The 18219-nt window shown below is 36.0% G+C and overlaps 1 long non-coding RNA gene across 1 annotated transcript in view; it reads left to right on the top strand.

Annotated features, from left to right (window-relative positions):
• The window catches only part of LOC110304229, a 286860-nt gene that overhangs the window by 240547 nt on the left and 28094 nt on the right, over nt 1–18219 (top strand). The window contains exon 6 of the long non-coding RNA XR_002379032.1: nt 5979–6058. This is a non-coding gene — a long non-coding RNA (uncharacterized LOC110304229). The remainder of the gene's footprint in view (nt 1–5978; nt 6059–18219) is intronic.

The raw sequence follows: 18219 nt of genomic DNA on the forward strand, positions 1-18219 counted from the left end.
GGGATTTGGAACAGTCGGAGGGTGTATGGAGGGGGGGAGAGGAGGGAATAAAATATGGAGTGTAAAAAATTAATTAATAAAAATGTAAAATAAGAGTAGTATTGCTTTGGCTGAGCATATAATACATGTTTAAACTTTAAAACAAATACACAGCATTGTCTCCCAGAGCATGACACCGATCTCTTTTCCATTGGGTTCTGTTTGATTTTATATTGCAAGTTCTCATTTTCATAGTTAAACACAAAATAAATAAACTCACAACATATATAAATACCACTAGTCATATATAATGTCTTTGCTTAAACTTTGGATAGTTACAAATACTGGAACATGAAAACCTTAGGTACTGAAATAAAAAAAAATGTGTCATCAAAAAAAAAGTATCATCTACTACATAATCTTAGTACTGTAATCATACGAACATAATGAACTTTAATAAAATTAATATCTAAACAACCAATTCATAGTTGACATTTTCAAGTTGCCTATCAAATGTCCTTTATAAACTGGTTGAAACAAGGACCAGTTGAAAATCAAGAATTGTATAGTATGTTACTTCAGTAGTCTTTAAATCAACTCTGTTCTTATGACTTTATCTATTACAATATTACATTTGAGGACAGCTTATATACTCATACTGATTCCACATGGCTGAGTTTGTTTATATCATGACTAGATCCATTCTAACTGGGTAAAAACATCCTTTTATGGTCTAAGCATACCATCACAATTTTGTGGTGAAAAACATACATTTTCCAATCCCATTGTTGTTGCTAGGTTTTGCTTCCTTAGTTAAGATGGCATACCTGTATCCGCATTGTAATGGGCTCTCTCTCTCTTACCTGCTGAATCAACAGACAAGATAGTAAACAATTCTGTTTTCAGAAAGAAATGAACAAGAACTATACAATATAATTTTCATAAGTGTTCTTGTGTTTCCTTATCTGGTATCACATTTTATTACCATTTCATTTACGTCAATGCTCTTGTTATAATCAATGAGTCAGTATCTCAACATGGTTACCCACTAAAGTCCACACTTTGAACTATGGTTTTCCCTTTGGAGTGTTTATGTTTATGAGTTTGACAGATATATAACTTCATTTAATTGCTCAGAGTAGTATGCAGAATATTTGCATTTACTCTCTTCCTGAATCCGTGCTATTGTTGACCCTTAATTTTCAGTATCTCAATAGTTTTGCCCTTCTCACAGTGCATAGTAATTGGACACATGTCACCTGGCTACCTGTGTTTTTTTACTCATTTAAACATTATGAATACATCTACTATGCCTATCTATATGCAGACTGTTGGTGAGCAGAAGTTTCCCTCCTTTTTGAGTAAATACTGAGGAGTTTAATTATATAGCCATATAATAATATTATCCCTAGGTTTATAAAGAACCAGCAAACCATCTTCCAAAGTGCCTATACTGCTTTGCGTCCTTACCCACAATGAGTCAGAATTGGTAAGGTGAACATGTTCATCTGCAATTTTATTTTATTTTCTTTCTATTATTATTTTTTTTTTTGGTGTTCCAGATGTTGGTCATTCCCATGAATAGATATTTGATAACTACTTTGTTTCAATTTGAATTTTCCAAAAGGTACATGATTCCAGAGCTGTCATATTGTTATTTTCCATGTGTGTATCTGTCCTTTAGTGATACTAGCACCCCGGAAAATGCTTCTCAGTCATTTTGCCTTAGGCAAGACATAATGGCTGGATGTGGGCAGAATTAGGTACTTTCTCCGCTGCTGCCATGAGAAAATGTAAAAGTTATATATAATTGGCTATTTCTCTTCAATTGAGATAGTTAGGCATTGCTCTTGGTCATTGATAAGTACCTCCAACAACTTATTGTTGTAAAATAGTAGTTTCTCTTGAGGGCAGGGCTTGATAAGAACAGAATATTCTGGTACCTGACTGTTCATCTCTACTCCCAGAAGCAAACATGAATTTTGCTCTGAGGCCCTGGTTGAGCCACTAGAAATATATTTGATAGAGTGGGTGGAGAATCCATGACTGGGACTCTGGCATCTCTAACTCTACAGGGGTTTGCATTGAGCATCTAGCCCATAACTGTCTGCATCATTCCTGTGTTCCTCTTTCCATCACTGATTGACAGATGTTTCTGCTCATGCACTCCTGCTCCAGTAAGTGGTATCTGTCTGCATGTTACTCTAGTTTAGGAGTCAGGGCTTTTTTTCTATAACCTCAATTTTTTTATATCTTTAAGAAAATGTTTATTTTTTTCCGTTCATTGGGTTTTCTACTAATTATTGGGATTGACAAACCTCTATTCTCCTTAAATGCTGATGCAGAAACCCAAAGTCTCTACATTTTCTTTCTAGTTTATTATTTCTTCATTTTTAACTTTTATGACCAGACCCAACAGAACCCTAAATATTGTCATCAGCCTACATGAGGCTGCTTCCCCATGGCAGAGCCCCTAAAATAGACCATGAGATTACTCACAAGCAATGCCATCCTCCTGCTGAGTTGATGGTTGAAATCCTTCAAGTGAAATCCTCACTATAATTTTTAACCATTAAAGAATCTGCTTCCCATACAATACCAGCAAAAGAGATTAGCAGGATATATAAACAGGCAATTGGATGGTGAAACATGGCATTCACAAATAATGTCCCATGGAGGTAAGGCTGAATAGATAAAGCACAGACAATGAAGCCTGTGTTGCCTGTCACTTCCTTTACTGTTGGGATGCCTTTGGGTATGACACCATGTTCTCTTTTTCTTCCATTAGAAATATCAGTGTTATTGCCAAGTCCAGTACTTGATGTAGAATTATCTCCCATGACCTATCTAGGCTCCTTCTCAAAGTGAAGAACTTTGAGTCACCTACTGCTTGTGTGCTTCTTTATATTGACACAGTGCATGAAGTCTCCAGTTCAGTTGATAGAAATTCCAAATTCAATAATGTGGTGCCCAAAGAAAACATATTGGCACGTATGAATAGAAGATTGCAGTCACAGAAGTTCTTTAGATACGTTTTGATGTGACACTCTTGCAAACTGGATCTGTTCTCTCCACATGCCATCTTAGATTTGTGGAACTCTTCTGTATTCACAAAACCACATTAAGTTCCCAGCTTCTCTAATCCATAATTCCACAGGACATCTAGAAACTTCCCAAGGTCTCTAGATTGATCTTGGTTCATCGCAGGTTCTGAAGAGGCAGATTCCTCACCCACATCCAACCACTGTTTCCCAGGGAATACGAGATGCATGCCAGTTATGGCAGGCCTCAGAGAAGGATAAAGATATAGTTAGCAGAATACAGATGACTAGATACAAGGAAGCTAAAGAAACATGATGTCTTCTCTGGAAGAAAATTACAACTTCATGTTACCCATGGCGTCTGATCTTGCATGAGCAACTCAAAGGTGAGTTTAGTAGATTTGTGGTTAGGTTTTTCTCTCTTTTTTCCTCCAAATTGTATTGACATCATGCCTGTGTCAGAAGTTTGGTTTCACTTAGGATATCATATTATTTTCTATTTATATTTACAATGTACTACTTATCATATTGCAATTAATTTAATTGATATTGAGTGGACTTTGACACTTTGTTCTGAGGATTAGCCAAAAATCAAATAAAGTGACAACTATGTGTGTGTGTGTGTGTGTGTGTGTGTGTGTGTGTGCGTGCGCAATTGTTCTAAAATCCCTCCACCCTTGGAAAACTGTACATATACTTTGTTGGGTTTTTTTTTTTTCATTTTTCCCTAGTATATAGCCTAAGATGTTTACTTACTTGCTTTTTTTTTTTTTTTTTTTTTTTTTTGAAGCACAGTCTCTCTGTGTGGCTCCAGTTGTCCTGGAACTCATTTGTAGAGCAGACAAGCCTCAAATGAAAAAATCTGCCTGCCTCTGCCTCCCTAATACTGGGATTAATTAGAGCTATGCACTACTACACTCAGCACCTTAAGGTACTTATAATGCTTAATGATAATTTATAAAATTTAATTGATATACATTTCATTTTCGCCAATATTGTTTTAAAGGCAAAGTAATAAATATTAATTAACTGTATGTCAATATTAGATGAATTACAGAACAAATGAAATGAAAATTAAACTTGGCCACCCCTGTCTCCTACAAGAAAGGGAAAAAATATACAAAAGGTGGTATGGAGATTAAAAACACATCACAGTAATTTCCATGGTAATGTAAGAAACAATAATTTAATTTTTAAAAGGTCCGAATCTTCAGTGTCATTTGTGTGGTTAAAAGTTGTAGAAATGACAGAGGAAAGAAAGAACCAGAAGAAATCACATCTGACAAAGTCCTGAGTAGGGGTCATTAGTGTTAAATAAATATTCATCGTTCACTTTCTACTCAGATTGAAATGCTGGCAGGCTGAATCTCAAAGGCTCAGGAGACCTGACTCTCACAGAAGTGCAGTTTTGAATTAACAAAATATATGGAGCTCCGTAAAAGTACTTCAGTTCTCAGACCCTGGGGCCATTTGAAGAAAGAAAAATGGAGGTATGCCGAGGAGCCTTTAAGTATTGTTTCTCTTTTCAATCCATCAGAAGCAGCAGTAAAAATCGCATTGTATCCCGTTATGGCCTGAATGTTTATGTCATCCCAAATTCATATCTTGACATCTATGGTAATAGGTGGGGCCTCTCTGTGATTAAGCAATGTGAGTGCAGCTCTAATAACTAACATTTGTTCTCTTAGAAGACGTCAAAGAGAAATCTTTGCCCTTCCTTGATGGCAGGTTTCAATGTATGTTATAGGAGGAAGATCACCATATATGTGGAATCAGTTTGTACCAACTCTTGGATTACCTACTCTCCAGAACATAGAGAAATAAATTTCTTTTTGTGAATTAGCTACATTTTAATATAGCTTTTTTCCACTGCAGCCCAAACAAACTAAGAAATGTCTCTTATAAGCCAATGAACTATATATTTTACAAATATGTATATGTAACTACAAGTGTTATCTCTAGTACAATTTAATGTTTAAGAAAATATTGTGAGACTAGAGATATTGTTCTGTAATATAATATTTGCCTAGTATGTGAAATGTGTGAACGGCCCTAGGTTCAATCCCTAACACACACACACACACACACACGCAAGCATGCTATAACTTCCTGCATGATTTCATAATTCTGAAAAAGTCACCTTAAAACAGAAGGCTAAAAAGAGAGGGAACAGCCAAGATGGTTGTAGGTTCAGAGAATACAATACCTTTTCTAAATAAAATCCTGGTACTGATATGGTGGTTTGGGAAGAACATAACAGACTTGAATTTGAGTTTTGACAGCTACTAGTTGCTGACTGAAAATATTGGTCAACTTCAGGGTCAATCTGAGACTTGAAGTGATTATGCACAAAATAGTTAATCATTCTAACACCACAGGTTGGCTTAAGTCGATTACTCATAAGCTAAACTTGGAAAGATAATTCATCTAAATCTCAGTGCAAAAATATGTATACTTCTGTTTTCATTTGTAAGTCAGCACTATCTTTTTTTTAACAATATATTATTGTCAACTAGTACAATAAACAAGAGTATTACAAGGTAGGTCTACTGATGAGGAGGGTTTTAAACATTCATCTTTCTATTTCAAGAATTTTTTATTTTAAAGTCTTTTTTTAATGTATGCTGTCAAAAAAAAAGAAGAAGAAGAATCTAAACACTCCTGTATTTTTGGGTAACAGTTAAGGATTTGGATCAGAGGACTGGGAAGGCAGTATCTTGCCTTACTGCAGCATTCAAGAGATTATTTTCACTATTTCTAAAACATCTTATAAGGAGGAGAGGGAAAAGAAACTTATAAACCATTTAATTACCTGGTTGATTTGTATCAGCCTCTTTAGTTTTGTTGCTGATACAGGGGATAGTTAGAAGACTTGGAAGGTGAGAGATAGCAAGAAGGTAGCTTCGGCATGGCTTAGGGATGTGATGCAAAGCATCATTATTGATATTCTTTTTAAAGGGTTCACTGGGGTGCAGCACACAGTCGTCGAGTGAAATGGAAAACAGAAATCCCTTTGAAAATAAGAGATAGAATTCAAGGTCAGTCTCCCACTAGCCAGTATTCCCTCTCTCCTCACCTTTTTTGAGAAGCTGAGAATCATTTATCTGGGTTTGCTCAGTGCATGCTGATGGCATCAGACCTTATCACTGGCTGAAAGAACATTTCACTGGCATATTTTAAAACAACAATTTATCTTCTCTTGTTCCCAAAGCTAATTTGAACCCCAGAAAGTTCCAATGGGAAAGTAATAGAAAGTTGTAAGGCTTTTGATAAAAGTTAAAGCTTTCTCAAATCTGTCGTTCAAAGTTAAGTTAGCAAGTCCTTTTTGTTTTAGATGGACCCACTGTGCCTGCTATATTCATGAATTTCAGAAAACATTCACATCACTCAAGACAAGAGGGGTCATTATTGTATGTTTACTATAAATGTATGGGTATGTTCTTCCTCATCTGTTCTGTGTGTCTTCCATGTTGTAGTTCTGGAGAGAAAAAAAAAATCCATGATCAGTTTCAGACATCTTTACATTAACATGACACAAAATGCTTAATCCAGAATCATTTAAAATTTAACTCCATATTGTTTGGTTTTGGACCAGAGACAAAGGGCTAAGGCACGTATTTAATATACCAAAGCATCCCTCAAAATGCCTACCTGGCATACTTTGCCCCAACCCTCTGCCTCTGCCTCTGCCTAATAAATCTGGCTTGAATTAGCTCATTTCACCAGATGGCAGAGAAATAACACATATAAGTCTGTGATTGCATAGACTGGGTATAGGAACTGATATTTTGTATTTTTTACAATATCCACGAATGTATGGCTGATCTGTCGAACACAATATGATAAAATTATTAGCCATCAGTATTCAGATTATAAATACTGATTCCTGAAGGTAAGAGGATTTCTACAAACTCCTGAAATGTGAGCATGCAGAAGAAAATCATTAAAGTCTTTATCATATCCAGAACAAAATTAGTTCAATTGACTTGATATTTTGAGAACATTAAAATATAGATGTGTTGCCAAATGCTCCATTTTCGTGTCAACAAGCACTTAAAACACCATCCACGTTCAACTAAGTATGTTTTCTTGCATGTCTGCTTTTGCGGCCTAAAACATTTGAACTGTTTTTAGAAGGTGTGTGTTGTTGCTTCTCTACCAACAACTAACACTCATTTACAGTCACTGTGAAAAAAGTTAATTAGCGTGCCAATTTTATTCTCACTTCCTTAAACCTTGATCCAGGTATGAAATATATGCTGTCTACAGCTGAGTATCATCAGATAACTTTGAATGCCTCTGTGACAGTGTAGACCAAAATATGTTTTTGAGAACAATCAGCAAAGTGAAACTTCAATTAGAGTTAGAAACTTCAAATTAGAGTTAAAAATTAGAAAAGCAACAAGAAGAGAGCTGTTTACAGAAAAACTGAGGTGGGATAATTCCCTAGTATACATAGGGTAGTTGTAGGGGCAGGAAACATTCTTCTCTAGACCAAATATCTTAAGTAACAAGAGAGAAAGAAAAGGACCCCCAGCTGCGGTTAGATGTAATGGGAGAGAAACAGAAGTGAAGAATAGATCTTCCAAAGTCGGACTTCAGTATTTTGCATATTTTAATATTAGCAAACTTGCCACCCTACAGTTTCCAGTATGGCTCAAAGTGTCCTAAGGGGACAAGGGATGAGAAGTATAGATTAGGTTGTGTGAATTATATAAATAAAGAAAAAGCAAGGATAAAATGACTATGTTTCAACTGTAGTGAATAGTGTCCAAAAAAAGGAAAGTTAATCCGATTTAACTACACAAAGAATCTAATTCACTAACTCAGGGCTGAGGAAACTACATTCGCAAATGGTAACAATGAAGAAGTGTTTAGCCCCTGTCAAAGAGTGCAATCCTTAGAAGGATCTTTTCTGTTTTCCTTCAGACTACAGTACTTTCCTACCAGGACTGCTCACTTTACTGATTGTGAGACTGGGACTTATCCTCATTATTGAAAATAAATTTGTAGTCTAAATATAGCCTTGAGTCTGCTCACCATTAGACCATAGGATGTGGCTTCCCCTCAGCTTCTAATAATGTGTTCCCTTCTACACTGAGCCATTTAAAGATGTACACAGGTCAAAATAGATCTTTCTCTGGAAAATAGCGAAGATGTATTTAAGACTGTCCCTGTTTTCAGCACTGAAGTTCACAACGCCTATGAAATCCCTCTTCTCGGTTGCTATCACCACTAGTGTTCCACAGGTCATCCCTAGCTGCCTATGTGGCTATTGCATGGGATATTGATACATAAACCAAAACCATCACTGCCAAGCTGTTCTCTGTTTTCAATCGTTCTGCCTCCCCTTTCAGTTGTGCGGTCACCTGTTCTGCTGGTATCTTCACAAAGTTCTGGAACAAGGACAAGAAATAAAGCAGCCATCAAATTCAAGAGTGATTCACAGTAAGCACAGCGTGAATGCAACTTTCTATCACTAGTGCCTAGGCTAACACTGAAAGGCAGTCATGGAAGATTTTGCCAATTATAAGGATTGGAAGACTGTAAAATATCGCTTTCCATATGCAGCAAAGAAATTATTTCCTTCTGTGGGTATTCTCCAAACAGCTTCTCCTCACTCCAGCTTCTACCAAATTCACAGAAAGAAACAAAACAAAACAGAACAGAACAACAACAACAAAAGCAATCTTAAGATATGTTTCAGATATATGCTCCAGGCTTCTTCTCCAGGTGCTATTCATAAACTAGTAGTTCTCATCCTTATCAGTCAGAGTGCTGTTGAAGCTGCAGAAGAGTCCTGCTGCCTGTTGTGAACTTTGCTTGAGGGAAACAAGCAAATGCAAACATTTGCATAACTAAAGATTAAGAAACTCAACTGCAGCCCGTGTGTGTGTGTGTGTGTGTGTGTGTGTGTGTGTGTGTGTGTGTGTGTGTACCAACAAAGATGTCAGTAATGTCAGATGAGAGGCTCAGACAGGTTTCTAGTGCCTAGTGACAGCTGGGAAGCATTGGCCAGTCATTCTAACAATGGAAGATGCCCTTTCCAAGAGAGAGTGCAATAAAACAAAATTCTGTGCTCAGACAGTAAAGGAAACACTATAGTTTCTTGGGAGGTTTTGATTATGTTTGGTTTTCCTTTGGTGAAATGTTCTAGAAAGAAATTTTGCCCTGTATTTGAAATGAGAATTATAGACATTCAGATCATGATTAAAAATTCAGAAATCAATGGGGGGTGGAGAGAGAGAGAGAGAGAGAGAGAGAGAGAGAGAGAGAGAGAGAGAGACTTTTTTGATTTATACAACATATAAAAATAGACATGGAAGATACAGATCCCCCTTCTCATTAAAAGTGCAGAGTGACTCCTTAACTGGCAGGTCACATTGACTCTCCTCTCTGCTTCTTCATCTTCTCCATTTTTTTTTCAATCACACAATCTTCCTTACACAATTCAGTCACCCACTAATGATGGCAAAGATACCAAAGCCTCTTTTGAATTGTGACCTTCTAATAAGGCGCTCCAATACTCCTTTGCTTTAGACTGCACCTCTCATATTTCATTTTCTCCTGGAGAATCATATTCAAGAACATCTGCCTGCACCCCATAATCACATCCCATTCCTTAGAAGTCTTTCCATCTTCAGCACCTTGGCTCTATTGCCTTGCCAAACGCTGATAAAGAAGAAGAGTATATGGCTTTTCCAGAATATTTTCACTTCAACATTGTAGGATAACATAACCCAGCCAAGTTCTCCCAAAGCATTCAAAAGGCACTAAGAATTTTTCTATTCTTTTTTGTTCAGTTTCATGCCTTATCTCTCTACAGTGACAGCTGGCTTTGACATTGTGCTCCATTCTGATGTCAAGACGATGCCTGGGATAGTTAAGCCAGTGCTTTGCAAGACTGATTCAATCAAGATGAGTAGAAAACACATTGCCAATAAACTGGGTGAATTTATTTGATTACCTCCTAATAAGATGGAGCTATTTATTTGTTTATTTTGGTGGTACTTTCTACCATTAAAAGTTTTGTGTTTGTTTGGATTTTGAGGCATGGAATTTTTTTTTTGTTTTTTGGTGAGGGGTTTCTCTCTTTCTCTCTTCCTCTCTTTCTCTCTTCCTCTCTTCCTCTCTTTCTCTCTTTCTCCATTAAGCCTTGTTAATAAGTATTGTGATTCACTTGTCAGACACCAGGAGAATTCACCAGACTGTCTCTTTGTATTACTTTCCGTTTCAGTTATAAAATGTACTACTTGTCTTTCTTGAACATCCCCAATGAGAATAGGAATATTGGCCAAATAAATGAACACATCGAGTAAATTTTAATTTTTATTTATTTTAGTATATTGTGTTCTAGGAATAAGAGGCCCAATGAAGGAATAATAAGAAAGAAATTTTAAAAAGAACATAATTCACATCATTATATGTACCAAATATCATAAGACTACAATGCCAGTAAGACATTTAAAAATTCCAACCTAATAGATAAATATGAATATCAAAGTTTTATTTGTCCACCTATTTTTCCTGTTACTGTTGTGTAACATTTACCGTTCCAATTAGTAATGTTTCCTCTGTATTAATTTAACTTAATCTCTGTTAGGCACACACCAAACAAAAAGTATGGCATATTTTTTAATTTTTCTTAATTATTGAAATCATGTTCTGATTTCTAAAGAAGGGAGAGAGTAAAGTTTCTCATTTTTTGCCCTAATTCAACAGTTCGAAAACAGCTGAAGTTTGCACAAGGTCTAGACAGTGCAGCCCCAATCAGAGTGGCCTATTTCACTCTTTCACACCTGACTGTGAGACCTGGTGCCAGGTTATCTTTTCCAGAAAATACCTACGCCAGCAAAACCTGCACATTTTTTTCTAAGTTTCTGAATTATTACTTGGTCTCCCAGCACATTTTGAATGTAACCTTTTTAATCCCCGCATTGGCAATTAGAGATTAAAATTCCATTCCAAGGGCCATTCAGCAGATGGCATAGCATGGGAAAAAATGGAGGTATTTTAAAATTGTATTTACACAGAACACCAGATGAATTTGCCAGGCTGTTCCTTCTCATGTTTATACATTCTCTTGTGGAAATTGATTGGTTAAGATGTAGATTTCATTTGCTGGGACTTAGCATTTTATAGGAAGTCTGAAGCATCAATGAATCCATCTCTTATGTTCAATGAAGTTGTCATAAAATTTGAAAGGGGAGTCTGTGTTTAAAGAAGCTGCTTGAGAAGATTAAGTCTCCTGAGTACAGGTCACCGTGCTGGGTTGAGAAAGGCCACGTGATAATAAAATGGACAGGCCACAGAAGCAAAGCACCCGTTAAACAGAAATGCTATCGGATCTTAAACAATTTAGGCAGCTTGATTCCTAAGATTTTTTTTTTTCCTTTAGTTTCCTTCAAGAGCTTTTAAAAATACTTACAGCTTTCCAACTTTGGTTGACATGCATACACACACACACACACTTAATGGGTACAGAAAAGTACACAAATCATTAATGTATAACTTTAGTGACATTGAAAAAAGGAGTCACAGAACCACCTTGCAGATTGAAAAGTACAGTTATGACTAGTTCCTTGGCCTCTGTTCCCTTATGCCTCCCTTCCCAGATAAATTCCTCCTGAGGTGACCACGCTCTACTCCTAGCACCGTTGGTTAGTTTGCATCATGTCAAAAACTGCATAAGCAGACTTACATTTACTCGTCATTCTCACACGTTTGTGAAACATCTATCCTGCTACATGTGGGGCTACATTTCTTATTATCATTGTATGTAAGTACATTTGATAAAAAAGACTCATCCTCTGTTCATTTTATAGCTAATCAGCATTTGAGATGTGCCTAGTTTGGGATAATGACAAAAGATTCATTAATGACCATATATAAGTTTGTGTGTGTATATATACATATATATAAAATAGCGTGTGTGTGTGTGTGTGTGTGTGTGTGTGTATTTGCTAGTTTTATGTCAACTTGACAAAAGATAAAGTCATCTGAAAAGAGGAAACTGCAATTAAGAAAATCCCTTAAGATCGGATTGTACAAAGGGCATTTTCTTAGTGACAAATGGGGAGGACCTTTGTGGATAGGACCACTCTTGGGCTGGTGGCCATGGATTTCACAAGCAAGCAGGCTGAGCAAGGCATTTGGAATAAGCCAGCAAGCAGCCCCACTCCATGGCCTCTGCATCAGTTCCTGCATTGCTTGAGTTCCTGTCCTGACTTCTCTCAGTGATGGACTGTTGTTACTTGAAAGTGTAAGGTGAAATAAACCCTATCCTTCCCAAGTTGCTTTGGTCATGATTGTTTCATCCAGCAATGGAAACCTTAACTAAGACACTTGGTAAACATCATTTAAGGTTAGATCTGATGAATGACGATAGTGGGTTATGGTGTGCCTATTCACATATTCTTTCTTGGCATCTTTTTAATGACCGGGTTGCTTCAGTAACTTCTATAAGTGTGCAATGTTTGGGAACATTGTTTGACTTATACTTTCCTGAGAAGAAGTAGTGCTGACCATGCCTCCATATTTGTTCACTAGGAAAAAAAAAAAAAAAAGGTTATTGCAGGAACTTGAGTACAATTGAATTTTTTTTTTTAATTAAGGGGATTTCTTTGAGAAATCTTTGCCTGCTTGCAGTGATGTGATGAACTCTGCTTTACGATTCAAACTTGCTCTGTAATCCAAATTTATTTTCTATGATGTTAATGGAAAATGATCATTTCACTACTGACCCAGCACTGTGTTTGTAAGGAAATAAGCTAAAAAATACTATAGGCCTTTTGTGTACTAAAAGTTGCAATAATACCCTTTTCCCTTATTTATGAAGTTTATAGCCTGTTTTCATTTACAAATTATTTATTTATGTGTATACACACAGAGATAGATAGATAGATAGATAGATAGATAGATAGATAGATAGATAGATAGATAGATAGATAGATAGATAGATAGATTTGGGGTAAGCTTTCTATAAAAAAGAATGATTTAATTTTTTAAGATTAATTTTTATTTCTGTATATGTATAGGTCTCCCGCATGTGAGCAGCCTGCCCACCAAGACTAAAAGATGGTATCAGATCCTTCTGGAATTAAAGTTACAGATAGTTGTATGCCGTCCAACTTATGTAGTGGAAAGTGAAACAAACTCTGTGAAAAAAAATCAATGCCATTGTCATTTTTATTTTATTTTGTGGTCAAAACCTCTTTTGAATTCAAATATAAGTCTAAATATTTTTAAGTCCACATTGTGAGTAATTAGGGTAGCTCTTGTGAATATAGTATTCAAAATATAGTATTCATATTATAAAAAACGGAGTAAAAATCTATTATTAAATCACACTTGCTTTACACCATGACCAGTCACATGACCTTTCTTAATATTAGCTGTCCCTTTGAAGAATTATTGTGAAATAAACATATCTTCCTCCAAGAAAGAGGAAACATAAAATTAAAGAGCACTTAAAAGGCTCAGAAAGCTCAGAAGGTTACAAGGCTCAGAAGGAACTTTCCCAAGATTACGTAACTAGTAAAACATCCCTCAAGCAAACTGTCTACAGGATACAGTTGTCAGTTGGTCAGGGGACTCCATCCACGTAGTTTCATGAGTCATCACACGTGCTTAGGGTATGCTTTTGCATCATGCAGCTCCGTATGTCACCCATATTCCTGGGAGTAATCGCTCGTCTCTGCTACCGTTAGCAACCCCAGCATTCTCACACTGGCTCACCAATCTCGACATGGACAGAATCATTTCTCAGGTATCTCCTCAGTGTCTTGTTTGGAGTGGAAAGATCTTCGTTCCCTTCTCCCAAGGAAAAGTTACCCAACCCTCAATTGCTGAATCAAATATATGTTGAGGACTTAGTTAAAGGTAATTTTATTACACAGTGTAACCTCACTGCCAATCATGCAAGGAAAAGTCACACGCTCTCTAGGTTTGAAATGGCCAAAGAGGCTTTTGAGGAGATTTGTGTTCAAAGGAGCCTTTGAAGAACCAGCAGTGTACAGATTGAGGGGAAAGCAAGAAAGCTTTTTTTTTTTCAAAGAATTTCTTCAAATGCTTTCACTTTCATTGCCCGCTTCTACTTTTTCCCTGCCTTTAACCACACTTCGTGCAGACAACTGCTGCATATTATCATCCAAATAAATAATGAAGTTTCTGTCTATTCTCGTCACGAACACATACAGTCTCCAATACAAATACTTTTTGATGAAAATAGAAAGTTTTTAGAAAAAAAATGAGGTGGCTACAATGATTTTTACCATCTGTACCAAAAATCAAAATAATGAAGTGACTACAGTTTACACAACTTATGTTATCCTATTCTTATGAGCTGTATCTAGCTACTTAACTATTCCACACACAACCAGGCATTATTTCTTTTAGGGCCTCATGGAATCGTCGTTACTGCGAAGAGCCCAGACTGTTTTCAAAAGTATTGTTATTATGTATAGGGACTTAAAGACATCCTCTAATTCCATTGAGTCTCTACTTCCTCATCTTAGAATTTGAATAATAATAATACTATTTAGATATGAAGAAATTAAATCATTGTCATAGCTTCCGTGTGACCTCAGTATCAGAAACTCCCAGCGCACTGGGATAGCAAGGACCCTATTAAATGTCCAAGCTGTTAAAAGAGAGAGAATAAACACCAGGGGAATAGATTTTTAAGTAGTCCAGAAACTGAGAGGAGTATGTAAATCTTTTTATTTCCTCACAAACGTATTTATTTCCTGTCATTAAATTTGGTGTTATAGCTAGAGTACTCCATGCTTAAATATTTCTTTAAAAAGGTAACATGAGCATTGTCTCTTTGACTTGCTGATGGTGACATAAACATCACTTTTTAGCATTGCTGCTACTCTTATTTCTGGCAAGATCTTACACTGTCAGAGTATCCAAGCAGTGTCTATGAGGCAGGATGGGACAAACAAGCCCTTGTAGGACATACTGTATGTGTTTCTACAGTCAAACAGCATCTGTGTTATTTATATAAAGAATTTGCTCTTTGACTAATTAGTTCATGAACATGGACTTTCTCACCCATGACCTTTCTGCCAGTCTTTGCTCAGGATCTGTACCCCACCCTCTGAAGTACACACAAGGCCTGCAATGCAACCAAATAGCTTCACAGGGTGACTTTCTCAAAATGAAGCACTAAACTCTAAAATGAAGGTTAGGATGTTGACTGGAAATTTTAAAAATATGTATATGATGTCAACATCAGTATCCCATGTCAATTAGTGAGGAGTAGAGAGGATGCTACATGCTCCACTTAGAGTGTTACTAGCATGAATGAATAAGGATTTTAATCAGTCTTAGAGCAGTTGGCTTTTCACTTTCAATATTATGAAAAAGCAAAGTCATTCACTGTACCTGTTTAGGTACATGAAGGAAGAATTTTATTAGATGTAGTTAAAATAAAAATTGAATGACATATATTAAATTGTAGCTCTTAAGTATCTAGCATCCTAAGTATAGTGATTTTGTGATTCAGAGATATATATTGCTATTAAAATAAAGTCATTTCAAAGTAAAAGTGGTTCACTCATTTAGTAATTAACTCCATGAGGTTATCTTGAAGACCTGCATACAGTATCTACAGGTCATATTAACGGAACCACTTGCATTGAAATTCCTCTATATTTTTAGCTCTGTGGCATTAGACAAAGACTGGACTTGTTTGTTGCTTTAACCTCTCATGTATGATGTAGAAAAAAGAGAGTATATCTAAACACATAGCAATTATTATTACTTTATCTTATAATGATTATGGAAATGTTTTATGAAAAAATTGATAGAGGAACTAAAATCATTCAGAAACTATTGATTATTTCTTGTGCTTGTCTTCCTTCATAATTTTATTCATGCAATAGTCCAAAAACAGTTCTATACATCAGATTTTCAAAATTGTATGTGTTCCTTAGTTATAAACTAAATCACTTGTTTTCAACCATTTATAAGCAGTAACTATCACTGGGGTCAGTGAAACAGAACCATCATAGCACATGGAGCATGTCTTCAATGCACAACTGCCTCCTCTGGTCAGATACCTAGTCTTCAGAAAAGTAGAATATTTTCCCTTTCTGTCTAGTCTGTTTGAAATCATGATAGATTCCATGATGGCCTAAAATTACTGAGTAAAACTGCAAGCAGAAGAGATGATCCTCTCCATGTAAGAGCACACTAATAGGTTGTTCAGTGCCAAACAGCCTTGAAAATATACAAACAACATTGTATGGACTCAACAGATTATATTTAGGAAGATAGATAGATAGATAGATAGATAGATAGATAGATAGATAGATAGATAGATAGATAGATAGATAGATAGATAGATAGATAGATAGATAGATAGAAATACATGTTTGTCTATAAGAATTGAAAAAAGAGGACATGAGATTGAATAAGAATGGAAAGCAGTACATGAGAAAGTTTGAAAGGTAAGGAGAAAATGTTGTGATTAAAACAAAGTATCAAGAATAAATAAATTAGGTTAGGTATTTCTGTGAAGAAAAGACATGTGCACATGTGATAAAATATCCATTAAGTCCAGATGAGAGCATACTCTGACGCTGGTATTACAGATAGTTGGGTGCTGGGAACTGAATTCAGCTTCTCTAAAGAATATAAAGTTCTCTTAACAGCTGAGCCATCTCTAAAGCCCCACCTCAAAATCTTTTTTATTGTGGTCATTTCTACTATGAACATCCACTAGAAAATCACATTTCTAAAACAAAACAGTATACACAGTTCATAAAATACTAAACAATACAGAATAGTTATATGCATAGTAAATTCCACTATAGAAAGGTTTAAATCTTTTTATTTAGTATATTATTTATTTCTTTCTCCAACAACAACACTAGTACTGGTATCTCTCCAAAGACATGATCTGTGCATAACTACCCATAGGTAAAAGAATAATCATTATAACACAGGAGTAATGCCTATATTTATCTAGCATTATATATTCTTCAGAAATAATTCTCTAACCAACTTAACATCTTCTCTCTTGATCACACAATTCCTTCTAGGAAACATTAACCTGAAAGGTCAGAATTCCCCAAATGAGTTTCCCAAAGTCACCAAGAAAGATAGAACGAAGGAATGTACAAAAAGTCTTCTAACTCCTACACCAGTGATTTTTCTACCACCATCTCATTGCCATCTGAGAACAGTTGCTCAATTTGTCACTTTCACATGGGTGTTGAGAAACACTTAGGCAGAAGATTGGAACTTATAAATGAGAAAGATCCAGAAAGTGATTTACTATCCTCTTGCAAAGGATAAGAAAGCTATTTCTAGCAAATCACAATCCTGAATTCTGAAGGCAACACTGGTCAATAGCTCCTAAGGGCATTTACCCATCAGCTATGACCTTTGTCCCCAGATGAGCTGCTGAGGTACTCAACTTCCTAATCATACTCGGGTTCAGCTTTATGTCTGTCCCAGTGAATGGATGCTGAGTTCATTCCTTTCTCCAAAACGTTGGTGTTACAAAAGAAAGGATGCCTATTTTCTTCTCTTACCCCCGATGACTTAGTACATGGAGAATAAAATGGGAGAAACTAGAGGATGGTTTTTTGAGGACCCACCCCCAGCTATTAACATTTTGATAGATTCAAAATGTATCATCTTATCTCATTTTTTCTGCTTCCACTGCATCATGTGTATGTCTTCTAAAGGATCATAATCTCCACATAGCTTTTCCAAGCTCCCTCAGATTTTAATTATAACTTCACATAATGGACCTAAAACCAAGGGTGGGGACAAGCCTCTGCGCATGAGAGTATCAACTGTGTTGACCAGCTGGCAGCTCTGTTTGCATACTCTTGCAATTACTTCCAGGTCATTAAGTCCATCTTAAGGAATTTTTTTTTAACCATTAAGAAAAGAAATATAATGACATTCAGTGATTCCAAGATTACAGCAATAAAAGTGGGGAGGTCTTATCAACAAAAGGAAGCACGGAAAGGCTTTGGTTTTAAGGCAATTTTAAAAGAAAAATTTGAGGAAATAAGCATTATTTCTATATTTTGTCAGAAGACTTACTTCATGCAAGAAATATACCAAGAGCATCCAATGACTCAGATCATCTAGTAAATGCGAGAGAATAAGTGTGTGTTTGTGTGTGTGTGTGTGTGTGTGTGTGTGTGTGTGTGTGTGTGTGTGTGTGTGTGTT

Source organism: Mus caroli, chromosome 11 (genome assembly GCF_900094665.2).
Source record: "Mus caroli chromosome 11, CAROLI_EIJ_v1.1, whole genome shotgun sequence".
In the NCBI taxonomy this organism is placed as follows: domain Eukaryota; kingdom Metazoa; phylum Chordata; class Mammalia; order Rodentia; family Muridae; genus Mus; species Mus caroli.